At 41.7% G+C, this 18,479-nt stretch overlaps 1 protein-coding gene across 3 annotated transcripts in view; it reads right to left on the bottom strand.

The window, feature by feature from the left end:
* The window catches only part of hivep3b (HIVEP zinc finger 3b), a 41,928-nt gene extending 28,863 nt beyond the window's left edge, over window positions 1–13,065 (bottom strand). For all 3 annotated transcript variants that reach the window (XM_072394546.1, XM_072394545.1, XM_072394548.1), the window contains exon 1: window positions 12,799–13,065. The gene's annotated coding sequence lies outside the window, so the exon portion shown is untranslated. The remainder of the gene's footprint in view (window positions 1–12,798) is intronic.
* Window positions 13,066–18,479: the final 5,414 nt, after the last annotated feature.

Raw genomic sequence — 18,479 nt, 5'->3', positions numbered from 1 at the left:
AAGAATGGAAATGGAATTCCACCCGCATTCAAGCACCTTTAAAGCTTCCCAAATAACACTTTATACAATGTTTGTTTGAACCACTTAAGAATGGGGCAGATGTTTTGTACTAAGCTCAGCTAATTTTGCTAAGACTGGCTAAGCTCAGCAAGCAAGGTGCTCACTTTAGCCTTCCAAACTACCTCAGTGACGGACAGATATAAAAGTTCAGTCAATCTTATCCTTTAACTCTCTACAATCAACACAGGAACACCCCATCATGAATTCCAGAGCATGCTTTCTGACAGTTTAATTTTTCTTGATGGAAGGAATTTCAGTCACTTACATACTTTGACTTCAATGCCTCGTAGGGTATGAAAGTCATTATCTCTGTCATTACTGAAAAATGAGCAGTGCTTTAAATAAACGTAACACTCAAATAAAAAATGAAGATACAGCAGAAACAATGTATAGTATGAAATAACTGTTCCTCTTCTGATATATGCTTGTTTGCAGTATCTACTTTGCTGTGGTAAACAACAACCTAAAGGGCACATTTTTGTGTGCTTGGTCACTGGTTCCAGTAAAAAAAAAGAAAAAAGAAAAAAGTTACCCCAAAACTATTTGCAACAGTGAAACTGTCACTGCATCAAGCAATTCCCAAGATGACTGTGGAGGAGAAAAACATACCCAAGTGTTTCATCCCCCATACTAGAAAAGACTGTGGATAATGTCAGACTATTCTCTAGCACTGACACAACACTGAAGAAGTCTGGCTAAGCAAAATTATAAGTAAAGAGGTAGAAAAATGAAACACCTCAAGCGGGTCACCTACTTTGGCCAAATCTAATTCACAACAAATGGACTGACATAAGAATTTCCAACAAGATAGAAACTCTTTTAGAGACCACATAAAAAATATGATTAGAAAGTCATAAGCCTGAGCCTACAAAATTTAAACAAATGGCAAGATGTGCCCTCCAGTAAGCAGCTAAACCGAGAGTGAAAATCTAATCTAAAGACAGTGGAAATCTAATCTTGTGTCTCGCAAGTAGGATAACTTTCAATACTGACACCAAAAACTGACTACAAATGTTCAAAGTGTGCACATCATCAAAGTTCAACAGAACCTGAACAAATGCAAAAAAGTGAAAGAAGAGAACAACAAGCTCCACAGTGAGAACACTGTGAAATTTATGATCAGGCACACACACACACACCATAAATACAGTAATACACACAGAGATACTCAAAACACACACTGATTAATTTCCAAATGAGATTACAGGACTCCAGCTTTGGCAGATGTTGTCTTGCCAGCCGCACAGTTTTCATTACGCTCAGTGTGGTCTGACAAGTCTCAATTGGTGTTTGGTTTGAGAACTGTGAAAAGAGGGATTAACGAGGCATTGACATAAACCTTTATTGTCTTTACGGATTCATCTGATTTAGTACAAGGGTTTGTCGATTTCAGTGGTCTCTATTACAAAATCATCATGAGAAAATCAGGTCAAAAGTATTCAGTGAAATCTGTCATGTCTGGGCTAATCGAGGTAATATTGTAACCCTAGCAGTCATGGCGGGCGTGTGTATGGAGGGGCGGACCTTTTGCTCGATGGCAGTGTGGATCCAGCCTCCCTGTGACCCTGAATTGGAATGAGCAGGAATAGAAAATTGATGGATGGACAGGCGGTCTTGGCAAACAAATTTAACAATACATACTGACTTTATGTCTTCATGAGGTACTGACTGGCATATAAATAAATAAAAAATTAATTAAATTAATGCCTTTTCACCTGATGATGATGGAATACATTGGTCTGCCAGATGTGTCTTTACTTTTTGTAATTTATCTGACTTGTTAAAGAACACCCGCTGGATCACCTGTGAGAGCCAGTGCATCCTTACTTCTTTGTGCTGACTGTAATGTTTCATATTTGACAGTTAAGACAACATTAAAACACTTTTTAGGGAATTAACCATGTTCGCATCTTCTCTGCACACTTTGTGGCACAACGTATGCATATCTCTTCAAACCACTTCCTATCATGATGCTATATTCAAGTCATTCTACTTCCGATTTGAATTATAACATTTGGGTCTTGCTCAGGAGTGATGAGATATGTTACTCTGAAATAAACAGAGGTTGGTAACAGCTTCACCTGTGAGCTGCTGTACTGTACCTTACTGGTGAGGAGGGAGCTGAGCTATAAAGAAAAAAAATCTCCCTTTATCAGTCAGTCTATGTATCTGTTCTGACCTATGGCCGTGAACTTCGGGTAACAAGATCTTTAATAGGTAACAAGACATTTTATATCTGACAAAGCTGCAGTGTGTATTCATATCCATTCTCAGTGACCACAAAACATTTCAGAGCAAGGATCACAGCTCATTTTTTACTTTTTACAAAACTCAATATATGACAATTGTTTGATTATTAACATATTTCTTCATGTCGCAAATAACTCACACATATCTATTACTGCTTTCACCAAGTTTTGAGTTACCTTTTTTAAAAATTATAAAGTCAGCCTGCATGGCCTACAGAGAAAGTTGGATTCATCAAAATGTATTTGCCATCAATCCAAAGGAGATATTTCAGTTTTCATTGAAGTGACCATTTGAGTAATAAGTAAAGAGAATAGTGCTGCCATCCATGGAGCCACTCCATGGCGGGATTTACTGACACTGCATACAGCATGAATGTAAACACATTAGTAGATATCCCCCTGACTTAAGGACTGCTTTGGCTTCTAAGAGACAACATCTTTTGTCTTTTTTTTTTTTTCATTATGACAACCAAACAAAAGTATTAAATACTTGGCAAATGAGAGACACAATACAATGTAACACTGTGTTCACTATGAAAAACTGCACTGAGGATAATCTGATAACGCTGTAGTTACACAGAAAAGCAATAAACAGTGCATTACAAGGATTGATGCGATGAAACACTGATACTTGCTGCAAAGCAACCTGCAGCTTCCAAGATCTGTTGTTGATTTTTCAGGGGGCAAACAGGGAAGACGTTGTTTGAACAAAAAGCAGCAACCAACCTCTGACTTGTGTTTTTGTGATGCCTATGACAACATGACCAACTCGGCAGGCAAAAAACACACAACTATAACCAATGGGAGACTGCGGCTAGACTTAGCCAACACGCTCTCACAAGGCCAAAGAGACCATCCATCTCACAGACTCACAGATACACATTACACTTTTGCACTGACAAAAGATCTGCAGTGGAATTAAGCTCAAGAACCAAACTGAAGATTTACAGTCTTGCTACACTAATGGTCATATAGCCAGTTTTGAAATCATGCACTTCACACACCCCTAAAATAATGTCCTTGTGTGTCTTTTTTTCTTTTGCTCAGAGACAAATTGATTTCTCCACTCACCACCCCAACCCCCTCTGTCCTCTTATTCCGCAGCTCTCACCAGGGTTTCTCCTCATCTCCCTCTTCTGTGTAATTTGGGCCACTGTAATGGACACCCCACTCAGAGGCAGTGAGTGGGAATCCAGCCCCACCGCTCCGGCTACTGTACTCACAAAGAATCCCAATGAGCCGTACATAGCTACCCACATGCTACCATATTATGGGGGCTCCGTGGGGACAGAGAAAAAGAGAGGGAGAATCCTGGTGAACAGGGAAAAAATAGCTGTTGGGAGGGCTGAACCCTCTGTCTTTGAAACCGAAAACATATGACCAGCTATGCACCGCCTGTTTTCCCAATGGATGCAAGTGTCAGTGTGAAATATGGCATCCTGGCCAGAGCCAAAGATGAGCACCATGTGTCCTCCCTCCTTTACCAACCCCCTCGCCCAGAAACCTGTCAATCAGCTGACACTGGGGCAAGAGCAAAGTCCTCAGAGGACAGAGGCAGTGCCATTAAGCATATTAGAGTCGTGGAGTGTTGATGAAAAATCAAACTCTGCAGTGACTACACTGGGGTTGCTCCCTAGCACTGTGCTGACAGTGCAAGACCGAGGAAAGGGAGGAGGTGGCCGACTACCTGGATGCAAACAGTAGGAGTGCTGACTGAGGTTGTTGAGGACAGCAGGATTACATAATTAAAACCACTGTAACTCCTCACACTGTGGAAGTTTCCTACAGCAAGCTCTGACCTTGCAACAATACACAAGCCCATGTCTTCTGCAGACCTCTGCCTTTGTAGTGGTTGCAAATCCTTAATTATGACATGATTCATAATACTCGTTAATTTAATTTTACTGCCATGTGCCTCTAGCTGAATATACCGTGACAAGTGCTGCAAATCCCTTAAATCTACACGATGTAAATGGGTATGAAACATGCATGGATAGATTTTATGCTTAGGATTTTCAAGTTCCCCCAAACTATTTACTGTATTTCTAGCTTTTTTCCTCAGTTTCGCTCACAATCCACCCGACCTCATCCATCTTTCCTCCCCAGGCAGGGATTGAAATCCTTGGTTCAACATCCAGCAGCAGAGGATAAACATGTAGCCCTGTGATGAGCGGCACTCTCTTTTTTTCCTCATCTGTTTATTTTCTCAATTACACTGGGTGAGTCTGTGTCAGCAGCTCTGGGGTTTTGCTCTGGCATGAGGCGGGAGGCAGAGAAGGGAGGATCCTCTCCTGGGGTGCAGAAGTTTCTAGAGGAGGCATGGCTTCGACAGTGTGTGTGTACGTGTGTGGAAATTAGTCTGAAAAATACTGTGATGATTGTGACAAGATACAGGTTGGAGCTAGTGTGCAACAGAACATAGAAAATAAACAGTTTTCTCAACCTACCAACCTTAAACGTTCCCTCACAGGAATTCATGCTGAGCAGCCCTACAACCCAAACAGCCATCTCTGACTGGTAATCAACCCTGACAAGGGTGTAACAAATTTGACGTGAGATTACTTCACTGTGACTACAGAGCATTGTGGAGACAGTTCACCTGCTGTCATTCCTTTTGTTTGATTCTGAGGTTGGTGGATGAAATGTTCTACTCAAAGGATTAAAAGGATTTTCAGACAGACACCCAAAATAAGCAAAGGTGGTTTTGTCTCTTGACAAAGAATCAGGAAAACATTATGTTATATAACACTGAAACTCGAAGTACAGTACTGGTACACTCTTTTTTTTCCTTCTTTTTTTTTTGGCATAGATTATAGTTTCCAGTTTCATAGTCCAAGTTAAAAAAAAACAGTATGAGGAGTGTATCTCACTCTGCATCAGATTTCCATTTTGCATTTGCCAATTTATATTTACTTTGCCTACGTATACATGTGTTCATCAACATTTTTAGGACCCCAAGGTGTCTCTTTGTATTGGTGCTGTGAGTCATCAACTACACAAAGCACAAACACTCCAACAACATGCTGTGTGTGCATGATGTATGGGTTTGGGTGGCATGGAAACAGACGCAAGTGACACAAGTTCAAGACCATCAAATGACAACAGGTTTTTCACTTCTGAGTTACGTTCAGTTAATAATGAGACAAAAATGTACTAAAACAATTTACCACTTCCTGGTTGGGTTTATATAATAATATTACTTTGATAGGGTTAGAAAAAGATTTTGGTTAGGACTAAAATACATTCTTTTTACAAAGTGATACTCTTGAATGCCATATTGCCAGTTGCCTTGATTACATGTAAACATAGCATGGGATGATAAGACTTTGTACTTTATGGTTGGCTTTAGCCAACAACTTCACTTGGTTTGGATTTGAAAAAAAAATCGTCAGAAAATACTTTTTGCAATGTAACCATTACTTTTCTGGATGCCTTTTTCACACATCACATGCAGTTACTCTAAGCACAAGAGGAAAGCTCGGACAACAGTTGCACTGAACAGTCGTCATAAAGCAGATCTTTCTCCTCTTTGAGTTCTTTCTGAGCAAAGCTAAATAAATATCAACAGTGACAAAACAACCAAGAGCTGTCCCCAGATCAAATTATTCTACATATTTATGATACCACCGTTATGCACTGATTTCTAATTACTAGAATGGTAATATATCAAAAGATGTGCATCGCTGAAATAATACCGACTGTCTCTTATATGCTGTTTTTTCCCCCTTTTTTCCCCAGTCATGCTTGGCGTTTTCAAAGCCCATTTCTGGAAGATAAAATTGGAAAAGCTAGCATCTGAATTGTGTGTACATTGGTGCTACATGGCGGTGTGGTGGTTTCGCCTCACAGCAAAAAGGCTTCTGGTTCAACCAGCTGGGACCTTTCTGTGTGGAGTTTGCATGTTCTTCCCAGGGCACGCCTGGGTTCTCTCTGGGTACTCCTGCTTCCTCTCACAGTCCAAAAACATGCATGTTAGGTTAATCGACTATTCTAAATTAAGTGAGTATGAATATGCATGGTTGTTTATCTCATTTATCTCTGTGTTGGCCCTGCGATGGACTTTTGAAGCAGGTACAGAAAATGGATGGATGAGAAAACTCTAAATCATTCCCGAGCAATACAGCATGTAAGACTTGGAGTGCTCAAGTCTAACACATTTGCTTTAGTAAAATGATACAACGAGAAAGTTTAATTTCTTTTCTTTTGCTTAGCATTCTCTTGCAATGATAACAAGACCTTTCTTTTGCTTTGAAACAGCACAAAAGCACTGTAGAGAGATACAGTGGGTGTGGCGATGTTAGATTAGAATATGACAGGCACTCTGATTTTACTGAAGTGCAGTAACAGCCTGTCTTCTGTCCAGCCTGAGTCTCTGTATGAAAGCTGTCTGTAGGAACGCTCATGCAAATATTGACCTTCAATTAGGTGAAACAGATGCCCTGGCTGAGGGGCTGCAATATGGAGGCATCAGCAAAACATCGCACACGTAAACCGTTGAAGAATATATTATATAAACAAGCAGCGTGTACACAAATACATCATGTCTGAAACTACACCATCCTTTGCAATGTAATCTTACATCAAACAGAAGAAAACTCTAAAAGGTGGATCCTTCTAAAGGTAGTTTTAACCTCATACAGGATGTCAGCACAGCATCAGTAGTGTTGCAAAACCACAATGAAAATGCACTTTTCTGTGCGAACACTAAACACAAAACAAACCCATTTCTGTAGAGTTATGTGCCCTTTCGTGACGTGAGAAGCAAATGACCTTCCTTACTGATTGCAGCCGACCACACTTCTGCATAATTAACAGCATATAACAAGAGGTGTTCTTTGTATGACCTTACCTGACAATGTTAGGGCACAGCTTGCCAACAGAGACTAGGTGGTAAATAACATACACACACACGTGTGAAATTCACAGCACATTAATAAACCTTTTTTCATATACTGCACATAGCACAGTATTCAATGGCAGCGATGATATATTAGATCATGCTGCATTGTATGGCCCAAAACATAAAAAGAAGCTTGCCTCAGAGCTCCCCGCAAGCCAGCGCACTTCATAGCATGAGCACACCGCAGGTAAGAGTGTTCCTCAAGGCTGAACAAGGCACAAAGCAGACTGACAGCACCATGAGACAGACAAAACAAATCTGGATTCTGCTGAGGGCTTCGCCACAAATTTTCTTAGGGCTTTTGAAGAGTACGGCTAAAGAAGGGGTCTGCGGGTTAGTTCAGCCTCTCCGCTTCAGTGGCAGCAGCGTAGCTTGGGGAGGATTGTGCCAGAGGATCGCCTGCTGCCTTGATTTGCTCGGCAGATCCGCGGCAGGGTTGGGAGGATTTTCCCCCTCAAAGCCCTCTTACCCTCCCACAGAGCAGAAATCCCCTCCAATCCTCACTTGCAGTTACTGCAGGGATGCCTTACATGCTGAGACAAAGGGCTCTATAACGGGAGTGGAACTGTTTCTGAAGACAGAAAACTGTATGTGGACTATATATATCATTAGAGAAGTTGGCAAACATCCTATGTTGCCTTTTTCTCTCCTACCTCAAACACATGCACACAGTTTATATGCATATGCATTATCATGCAACTGCCACTCCTCATGCATGATACAGCAAACAGAGTTTCAGGAGGAGTTCAACCACAAGTAAACACCAGTAATCTTTGCAGGTGTTCGGGTAATGAGCACAGATTAGTATGGTGAAGTGACATCTGGAGATTGTAATCAGTGCAGATGCACTGTGTGCCGTTGGGTGTGGTCAGAGGGGTGTCTTGGGAACTGGGGAGAGAATGCGAGAGATGTAGAGGAGGTAGAGATATCTGGTTCTGAAAAATAATACCTCGACTGCATCATCGATCAATAAAAAACACGAGACTTGCATCTAATAATCTTTCAAGGCAAAGCACAGCCTGACTGAAAAGTTATGCGGCTGACCCCCAAAAGCTCCGATTTAATCATTCAATGCAAATATGAATATCCACTAACATTACAACTGTGTGTGTGTGTGTAGCGCGCACGTATGAGTGCGTGTTCCTTTTTTCATGTTATCATCAGCCTCTCCCCTGTGTTACATGAATCTCACCAGTGATACCGTGACCCAGCCTTTTACAGACATACCTGCGGTGTCCATCACAGAAGCTTACAGTCACGCTACAACAATAACTGTTGCACAACACTGGCCTACGTGGAAAGTGAACACATACCAAACAAATGCCCTAAATGTTGATAGAAGAAAAAACACAGAGATCATAAGATATACAGATAAGTACAATGCAAGATATAAATCTGGTGATTTGATATGACTAGGTGCAAAGTTGGCATTGTTGTGATGTAATCAACTTGTGGCCTATTTTGAGAGAGGACTGCCATCACAAATGGCAAATCTGCTAACATTCCTCTTGGCTACCAACTGCACAGGAGAAGGTAATGATTAACTTTTAAGAAGGGAGTATTTGAATGAGTAAACCCTTCTTTTGTGTGCTCTCTTTCTGCAGAACCTGTGCTGACAGCCTGACTATACATCATCTTCTGCATTTATTATGACATAACTTTGGCAAATACACATGGGAGATGGCCAAGCAGCCCCACGATGGTCCAGGACAAACAAAAGGAAACTTTACCTCCATTTGAAGAGCCAACCAAAACACTGTCCTGAGCAAGAGGCAAAGTGGAAGCTCCAAACTGACAGAAAACTGAACCCCACTACACACGCACACACACACACACACACACACACACACACACACACACACACACACACACACACACACACACACACACACACACACACACACACACACACACACACACACACACACACACACACACACACACACACACACCCTGACCCAATTGATATAAAAGGAAAACCACAGACTACAGACCAGGCCACAGCACTGAACAACAGAGAGCATGTCTTAATAAAAGATCTATTCAGAGTACAGTAGAATTCAACTGAATGTCAGGAATAAAATTATTAGGCTAGTAGGGCATTTGTGAAGTTGTCAGAATGGCACTCCTGGCCTCCATTTTGTACTGTGCGTGCTTGTCTAAAATGCGAATCCAAGATCTTGTTCCTGGTTCAGTGTGGTCTCTCCTCACTACACTGGGTCTATTCTTCCATGGTGCTTCAGAGAACAGAATTAATAGCCAGCAGCAGAAACATGAAAAGGTTGTGTCCGCTGGCCACCGGAATTTTACAGCTTGGGTGTGTATCGCAGTGTGTTTGTGTTTTTCTTTATTTTTTTCTTTACTTTTTCAGTCGTATGAGTGCCATCGTTCTTCCCAACATGTTCTCAAGGAAAAACAAACTTCTTTGAATGTGACATTTAACATTTAGCGCATTCGGTCAAACCAGCCAGTCATGCTTGAAGCAAAACAGACTTGCTTTCGAACGCTAACTTTCTCTAAATGTGTTAAGCCATCCTTGCAACACCTAAAAATTTTGCATCAAACTGTCACTCTTGCTGGAGAAATACAGCTGCTGGTCCTTGAATCTTTTTAATCTATGGGAGTTGTGTCTGAAGGTCTGAGCAACTCTGCACAGCCACCTTTGCTGCTGACTGCATTTCTGTACCACTACTTTAATCCACCTTTCCCCAACTCCAAGTCTGACTCGGTGTGTCAGGGCTAAGCACAGTGGGTATTCCAGGTCAATGTGTGAGTAGAAGAGAGCAGGACTATAGCATATAAAGCAGTTACAAAATAAAGTGTCTCTGTGATAACTGGCATAAATTGGCCGGTTTCCATGTGGACTGAACGCAAAAACATGTTTGGCTAAAAGGCTGAGGTCTTTCAGTAATCTGTCTTAGTGTCGACAGACTCGTGTTTTACTTGTAGTGTACCTAAGGAAAGCCATTACGCAAGTCTACAGCAAAGATACAGGATTCCAAAGCTTTTTGTAATGACTTGGCACTGCTAAGCAGTTGACTGGTATAAAAAACACATTTACTTCCAGCTTTAAAACTTAGCAATTATTCTTAACGAGCCACTCCCTGTCATTTCAGCCAAGTTACAATGTTATAAAAACATCAAAGTAAGTCTGACACAGCTTTTATTCCCATCTAAGTTAACTCTAAAAATGGCAGCAATCACTAAGCGCAGGTACTTTATTTTTCTTTTTTAAGGACCAAATGTGTTATGGTGTCAACCAATCTTGGACATTTGCTTGGAAAATGAAAAGTGTTCTCCTTGGATGCCTGCTGAGCTATTGCCTTTCTTCAGCCAGCACAAGTGGTCCTGATCCAGGCCCGAGAGCAGCACTGTAAGGTTGCCTCTTTGTGCTGATTCAATAAGAAATAATTGCATATTGGCTTCTCTCCATTTATCCCCCTTCACCACTTTTCTCTTTTTTTTTTTATTATGGTGCTGAAAGTTACAACACAAGTCAAGTAATATTGCCGCATGACTGCTATTGGTTTTCTTTTTGTCTTTTAAGGTCCACAATCCTGTGGATTGGATGGGGAGGTTTTTTTTTCCCCAGGAAAAGGTAGCCACTGTGGACTCTACGAAGAGCAAACACATTTCAAGTGCTGTTCTCATTAAATAAAGTAGTGTTTGAAATGCAAAGAGCGTGCCATGACTTCGCCTTGTGTCAAATCCAATGCAGCATTTCTTTTGGATTGAGGTCAGTACTTCAACTTGACATTCCAAAACATTCACTTTACTCTTTAATCATTCTTTCATAGAACTACTTGAGAGCTGAGCTTGCTGTGTGACCCACTTTCTCTTGTGATTCAGTTAACAGACGTATGTCCTGATATTTTCCTCTGGAATCCACTGGTCGAATTCTGATTTGAATCTTTCTTCAATGGCTACGTTTAGACTTTCCTCTGAAAAAGAGACGGCCAAACAAACAGCCATTTCTATTTAACTTAACCCTTATGAGGTCATATTTGGAGTAAGCACTTATTGATTTAAGATACAGTGGAGTATTCCAATCTTAGTCACATTATGTACGCTTGTCTAGACTTGCCTGGTCTGTTACGTGCAACTTTAAGTTTCCTTCTTTTTTTTTAGGAATCTAGTTGCTTGTTTTGGGGGTTGTTTTCATTGATAGGATTTCTTCTTTCTATCACAAGATCTAAAAACACTGGCAGAGTCAGTGCAGAACAGCCATGGCTGTGAGTAAAAAGAAGACACATGTTTGGGGCAACAAAGAAAGATGAGTAATGCTCCAGTTTATGAGGGATATGGCTGCAATTAGGACTTTGGTTGGGCAATGGCGTGGGGCGCGTAATGTGGACCTGAGTCACCACTTGAACATATAAACTGGAATCATAAAGTAATAGCCTATATGTAACTCAGCCTAAATAAGAGAATATTCTGATTATGGTGTTGACCAAACCATGATACAACTACCACCATGTTCTGCAAATGGGAAAAAGGATCTTGTGCTAGAAAATGGCTCTTTTTGGAGAGCAGTGGTTTGCTACTTGCAGCCCTGCTATGCACACCAGTATTGTTCAATGTTTTCTTGATGGTGGATTCATGAACATTTACATGAACCAAAGTGAGAGAAGCTTTATCTATGAGAAACTACCCAGCACTCCCCTGAGAACAAGCAAACTAACCCAAGGGGTTCACACATATACTCAATACAGGAACTTTAATCGTTTCTAATTAAACGATGAAAAGTAATATTAGGTCTCATTTGCTTCTTTAAGGAACTTGTTTTCAAATCTGGTGCTTCCTTCTACAGGGTTTATTAATTTTTAAGCAACATTGCGGTTAGTCGTTTGAAAAGTGTGTATTGAAACGAGGCTTAAAAACTTTGCCGACACTCTTGAAGACGGTTACTTCCTGGGTTAATTTGAATAATAAACATGTCAGACTTAGTCGTTCTCTGAGTGGTAGTCTGTGCATTAAGGCTGCAGTATATTGTATATGATACTTAAGCAAGGTATGCTGGGGAAGCTTCGCAATAAACAAATGAAAACAGGGGTTTAACTCTAGGGAAACTACACAGCCGCCAAAACAAACTCGAGTTGGTAATCTCAACCCATCACAAACTATAACAGGATCAACTGAGTACAAAGGCATGATGTCATCCTCTAAAAATCTGGCAAGTGGAGGTGCAGCCCATTACAAACAACTTCACAGGCTGGATCTTTAATCTAATATTTGGCAGTGCCACCCCCGCTGCTCTCCTCAGCCGGTTTCGTATTGAAGGTGCACGGTGAGGCTGTCAGCTGTGTGCGCAGCGCCCCCGTCGCTACTTCAGCGCTGCGAGTGCTGAAGCTGGAGAGCAAGTGTGTCCGAAACCCCCCTGAACTGACTGCTGCTGAAGTCCGCTACATGCAACACTCTCCAAATCAGTCATCAACACAACATGAAGCCTAATCCAGGCAAGTCAACTTCGAGGCACAGTCATGTGGAAGCACGGGTGGGATCTGCTCTCAACTTCGCACCGTGCCACTCCTCTCTCTGACAACCGAAACCAAGTCACATACAGGCAGTAACATTAAGGTTAATATTTACCAGCTTGCTACAGTTTGTGCGCTGCAGCCTTTTATCCCGCAGCGAAAGGGCCAGAAATCCGCATTTCCTGGATTCAGATGCGCTGGATACAGCGGCTCTGCGCCCGCGTTTGTGTGGAAGGGGAGCCGCGGGGGCTCGGTGTGCTTCCCACTGTTGTGTCAGACCGGATAGCGATGCCACATTCAGCTGATCGCCACAACAAAACAACATCTCGCCCTACGCGAAACACACTCAGAGTACCCGCACCACCCCGCACGGCAGGTCCGGCGGGCGCCGCCCTCCTGTCTGCCTCCACCAGTGGGCTGGCGCGCCTCATGAATAATTTGATATAGCGGAGGATGCCATTGGTTAGAAAAAACACTTCCTGGTTGATACTATTAATTGCAATTAGCTGGGCAAACTCGTGCAGTGAGACAGATTGGACAGGTTATGCACTCGTTCCTCTTCAGATATCTTATTGTGTCATGCCCAGTGTCCCGTTTTATGTAATTCTTTTTTTTACATCACACACAGACACTTCCAACTCACAGACTTCATAAAACAGTAGTGTTTGCTGACAGATAACACACCACATATATGATGACAACAGTCAGATGCAAAGGCTTCCTAGCAGGTCTCCTAGGTGTTTGCTCTTAAGAACAGGAACTTCTCCAAGGTTTCGCATCTCTGCTAATCTAATCTCTCTGTTCTCCTCATACCTAAGGGGGACCTGAGTGGAGCGAGGAGGGTCAGGTACAGTAAAGATCACCAAACAGATGCAGTCCTGGCTGCTGCATACCTGGATACTCTGGAGATCAAATGTACTCCTAAAGGCCAGCGGACATCAGAGAGCGCAGGTGGTGGTGAGAGCCAGCACACCTCATCAATTCACCCGACTCACCTCTACTACAGTGTACACAAATGACCCGAGGAAGAATAAAACTGCTCTCACATATTGTATGAAGACAGAAAGCATCCTGCGAACTGAACATAAACATGTCGGGATATGCGGAAGAGGAAAGTGTGATGCAGAATTAACCATATGCATGTGAACATACAGTCGGTCCTGCTCTCGTGGCTCATATTTTCCTGGCTGAATCTGCATCCGCATCCAGTGCTCTAACTCTTTGTTCTAGGTGTTGAGAGCAGCGCTGCAGCAGAGAGGAAGGGGAAGGAGAGGAAAGGAAAGGAAAAGTAGGAGGGGAGGGTAGAAGTGTGGAAAAAGAGGAGAGGAGCGAAGAGCAAGGGAAGACAGTGGGAGGAAGTGTGAGACGGAGCAGTGGACGGGGGAAGGAGTGCAGGGACACTCTGTGGTGTGAGCGCTCTGTGCTGCTACAATATGACTCTGACAGGCTTATGTAACCAGACTGGCCTGGCATTTGGCTCACAGCAGACGCCGGCTGCACTGACTGTTATATAACTGCATTAGCTGCTCCTCTGAGCTGAGGGAGAGCATGCGCACTGGAGAGCTCTACAAGCACACAAACACACTTAGACTTCCAGACTTTTATACATTCAGCTGAGGATGGAGCGGCTGCGTTGCACTGCAGCCTGGATACGCCAAATGAGCAAGAGAGCAAGTTCATCAGTTCATTAGAAAAAGAGCTGTTAGCGCCCACGTTCAAGCTATAGAGAATCTGCACAATCAGTCCATCAGGCATCAGCAGATTCACTTCCCATCATCCAGCAACAAGTTTCCCATCATGGAAAGCCTAATTGGGGCTTAATGTTGGGTAAATGTTACCAATGCACTTGCAGTATGCCAGCAGGGCCCAAACTCAATTAGCTCCCCTGCATGCTGAATATAATTTAATGGGCCTGGATTCAACTCTTAAAACCCAATTACACCTCAGACAGGCATTTCCAGTCATCCCGCCAAAGAGGTGGTCAGGGATGTAAAATCCTTTCGCAGAGCAACGTGTACCTGAATCAGCATCAGCTGGAAAAGTTGTTGTTCATTTATTGCAATGAGCAATGATAAATCCAGACACAAAGTTGACAACACAGAGATGATCTATTTTTATGTCGAGAGAGTGACCTCACTCTTGGCAAATGAATGCAAAATGCAGATAACGCTGGCATTTCCAAGCTAATGTGGGAAAATAGAAATGGAGATTAAGGTCAGGGCAAACACTGCAAGTGATAACAATTGTCTCAGTCAATCTGCAATTAAAAATCCCTGGGTGCCTAACCAAGCGTGGCTGCACAGCCACACTAAGTGGCTCATAATCAGCACATTACAGCCTCTGATCTCCTATTACAGCGACAAATTGCTTCTGACGATAACAGAGGAAATGAAGGTGGGATTTATGACACCGGAGCCAATGGCCGAAGACGGAGAGTGTATTAAATCTATCCTCAGAGAAAAAACGAGCTCACATTTGTACACCTGATGGTTACAGGGGGAAATAAGGGGAGATTTATGACGTTTTTTATCATTTGTTCTCAGATGCTGTTGGCTGTGTTCAGCGGCTGGTACATTTTAGAGGGAACTAATGGAACTAGCCTCTGCAATTTTTGAAGAAATTGCAGTGGGATTGCTGAAACTCCCATCCCTTGTGTCTTGCTAACTTCTAAAAAGTTGAAGCTGAGTCCATCTCCGTGTTCAGATGAAGCTCTGTGTACATGTAGAGTCAGGACATCTGCTGGAGGCAAGTTACGAGTGGCTGTAAAGGTTGCAGTGGTGAGGTTGTGTGTACATTTCTATCAGGCTCAGAATGAAAATTCACATAAACTTTGTTCTTAAAACCTGCTGTTGAGAAAGAAAGCATAACTCCTAATGGCATGGTTTTGCCACCTTGCAAAACATGCATCTTGCAAAACATGCATTTTTAACTACAGGGAAGTTAAAAACAGAGCAAGATTTGGTTTTCTATGAAAATTCTGCTCTCTTTTGTATTTGAAGTCTCTGGGGCTGCTGGGTGTTTTCCTGTCATTTGGAAACTACTAGGACAAAAAGTTGTATTTTCGAATATCAGGTTATGCTGTGAGAAGAAACTTTTAACAAGGTTTTGTTGGGAAAAAGCTGTGCGTGGTCAGTAAAGTGCTGTTGGAAGTGAAAGTATTTTTTTTTCAGCTTCACCCGCTCCGTTGAATTTCAGTTAAGCTCCAGTTGTGGACACTCCTCACGAGGATTTAAAAATTTTCCGATAAATTGCTGATTTTCTTTTGTAAAATGTAGAAAAAAGCTGGTTGTTTTGCAACAACAACATATAGGATGGCACACTGGAGCAATCCCAACAAGAAAAACTGATTCTGGTACTTTTACAAATGCACAAATACATTAAAGAGAAGTTAAGAAGTCAGAGGTACTTTAACAAGAGTTTTAGAAGAGACTTAAAGAAAAAAGAAAAGGGTAAACATTTAAGATTTAAAAAAAAAGAATTCACCTGGAATTTGGAAGATGTCTGCACCTGTAGAGGAGTTACATCACATCTGTCATCTGGTTTCTTACAAATGTCTGGGAGCAACGGACGGTGACGGTGCACAAGACTCGATACGCACCCTGTTCCATGCACCTGATCCACAAAGTATTTCTTTTTCTCTTAATGTGCACTTAAATTGGCTGTGTTTGTTAAATATCATGTTATTTTTGAAAAAGCAGTTCCAATATCATTTGTGATATTGTTAATTCAGATTAATGACAATCAGACAAACTCTGTTCCCTTTCTTTCTTTATTTCTTTCTTTCTTTCTTTGACAGGGGGTCAGTCTGAAAATGTTCACTTGAGTAAATTCTAAGCAGATTTCAGGGTTTTAGTAAGATGGCTAAGAAATATTATATAGCTGTAATGTCAAAAATATCTACATGCTGTATTTCTTTTTAATGGCAAAATCATAAGGAAGGTAACGAAGCAATGAATGAATAAACAAAACAAATTCACATGAAATCGAACTGATCCTGGTGTAAATTAACACTGATTTCTTCAAGAAATGGGTTATTTTAGCAAAGAAAAAAACCCAATAGAATCATGTTTGTGCCATTAATACGCCATAATGTATTTATAACAATGTGTGTGTTTGTTTATGTGTGTGTTTCATTCGAAAACATGCAGCATTGTTATTTTGGAGCCAGTCTTCACTGGCCAGTTTCTGCCAGATTTAACCACCTGTTCCCTGGAAACTGCACAGATCCTCATGAATGTTTGTTACGAAATGAGAGACTAAATATTAGCTGGATGTCATCGGCACTTCTTCAGATAAGGATTCTTTACATTTTGTGAAACAAAAAACAAAACAAATTAAAAAAAAGAAACTTTGCAGTTTTTTTATGTAGCAGTTTAACTCATTTTTGAGGACAAGAAACTGACAAAATTCCCCGTGAACATTTCTGTGGAGTCCTGTTGAAGCTTTTTTTGTGAAATCGTCACCAACCCCCCGTAAAAAAGGGGATTCAACAATATACAGACTATTGTTTTGTTTATCTGTCAGCACTGATTCTGTATCCCCTTAGATGTACTTTACATTCATTGCACTCGTCAGTTTTAGGCATGAGGTAGGAAAATTGAATGCAAGTCAGTCACAGGCAAAGCCGAACAGGTGTGCTTCATGAGTGAAAATAATAGAAAATATTCAACGAGCCACTCAACAACAAAATGTTTAGCCATGTAAGCAGCTAACTGGCATGTAGACTTGCAAAGGGGAGAAATATCCCCTTCAGATCTGGCATGATTATTCATCACTAAGCAAATGAGAGAACAGTTGTCCAGTTTTCATGAAAACTGTATGAAAGCTAGTTTACGCTAAAGGCGTAATCATATAGTTGTCTTACCTTACAGCCTTTGTGTCAGTACTAATCTCAAAATCTGCACCTCCTCTGAGACTAACCAAATTCCATAATAATGACTACTGCCTAAAGTCAAGTGACAATGTGCACATACCACTGATCCATTTTTGGCTGAACATTTATGGCAGTGTAGTCTTACGGATCACTGCTAACAAGACAGGCAGTTAATGATAAATTCTATAATAAATAAATTATATCCACCTTTGCAGGCACTACTGCACCACTGGCCGTAACTTGACAAATAACTCCAACCTGACCCACCAGATGGTTTGTTTCACAGCAACTTCTCTCATGGTCACGATCTCACAAGAATCAAGGTGCTTGGTGAGTAAAAAAAATGGATCTGGTTCATCTGTTGCCCGAAAAACCCCCAACTTGAATTAATTTGCTGACTGACGAGAAATATTTCCTTTAGATCTGGCATGATTATTCATCACTAAGCAAATGCTACCACTGCTTAAATGTTTTATAGCTTTACAGTTTTGTGCAGTCTTCCCCCGCAGTGTTTTAAGAGCTGTTTGTTTCCCCCTTTACGAGAGAGAAGAAATAAGATTTCAGTCACCAGCTAAACTGCGACACTAAACACCAACTCAGGGTTGGAATGGATAGGCTGAGCGAGGGGTGGTGATGTGGGAGGGTGCAAGTCCACAGGAGGTAGTGTGTCCTGAACATTTCCATGCACTGCCAACTGGATTGAGTGACAGTGGCAGCCAAAACCAACATGTCCCGTCTACCAGCCAGGCAAGAAGGAAATAACACAGCGGAGACTGCGAGCGCTGGCACCCGCGACTCTGCCCCTGAACCAGCAGAGAGGACACGTCACACACTCTTACTGCTTTAATTTACACCGAGGGGGGAGGGAAAAAAAAAAGGTGTCGACAGAGGAAGTCATGCACTTTCAGTTCAGACTTGGATAT

This window comes from Leuresthes tenuis, unplaced genomic scaffold, assembly GCF_036924035.1.
Source record: "Leuresthes tenuis unplaced genomic scaffold, fLeuTen1.0.hap1 SCAF_10, whole genome shotgun sequence".
NCBI classification, from domain to species: domain Eukaryota; kingdom Metazoa; phylum Chordata; class Actinopteri; order Atheriniformes; family Atherinopsidae; genus Leuresthes; species Leuresthes tenuis.
This window is presented reverse-complemented; position numbering and strand designations above follow the sequence as displayed.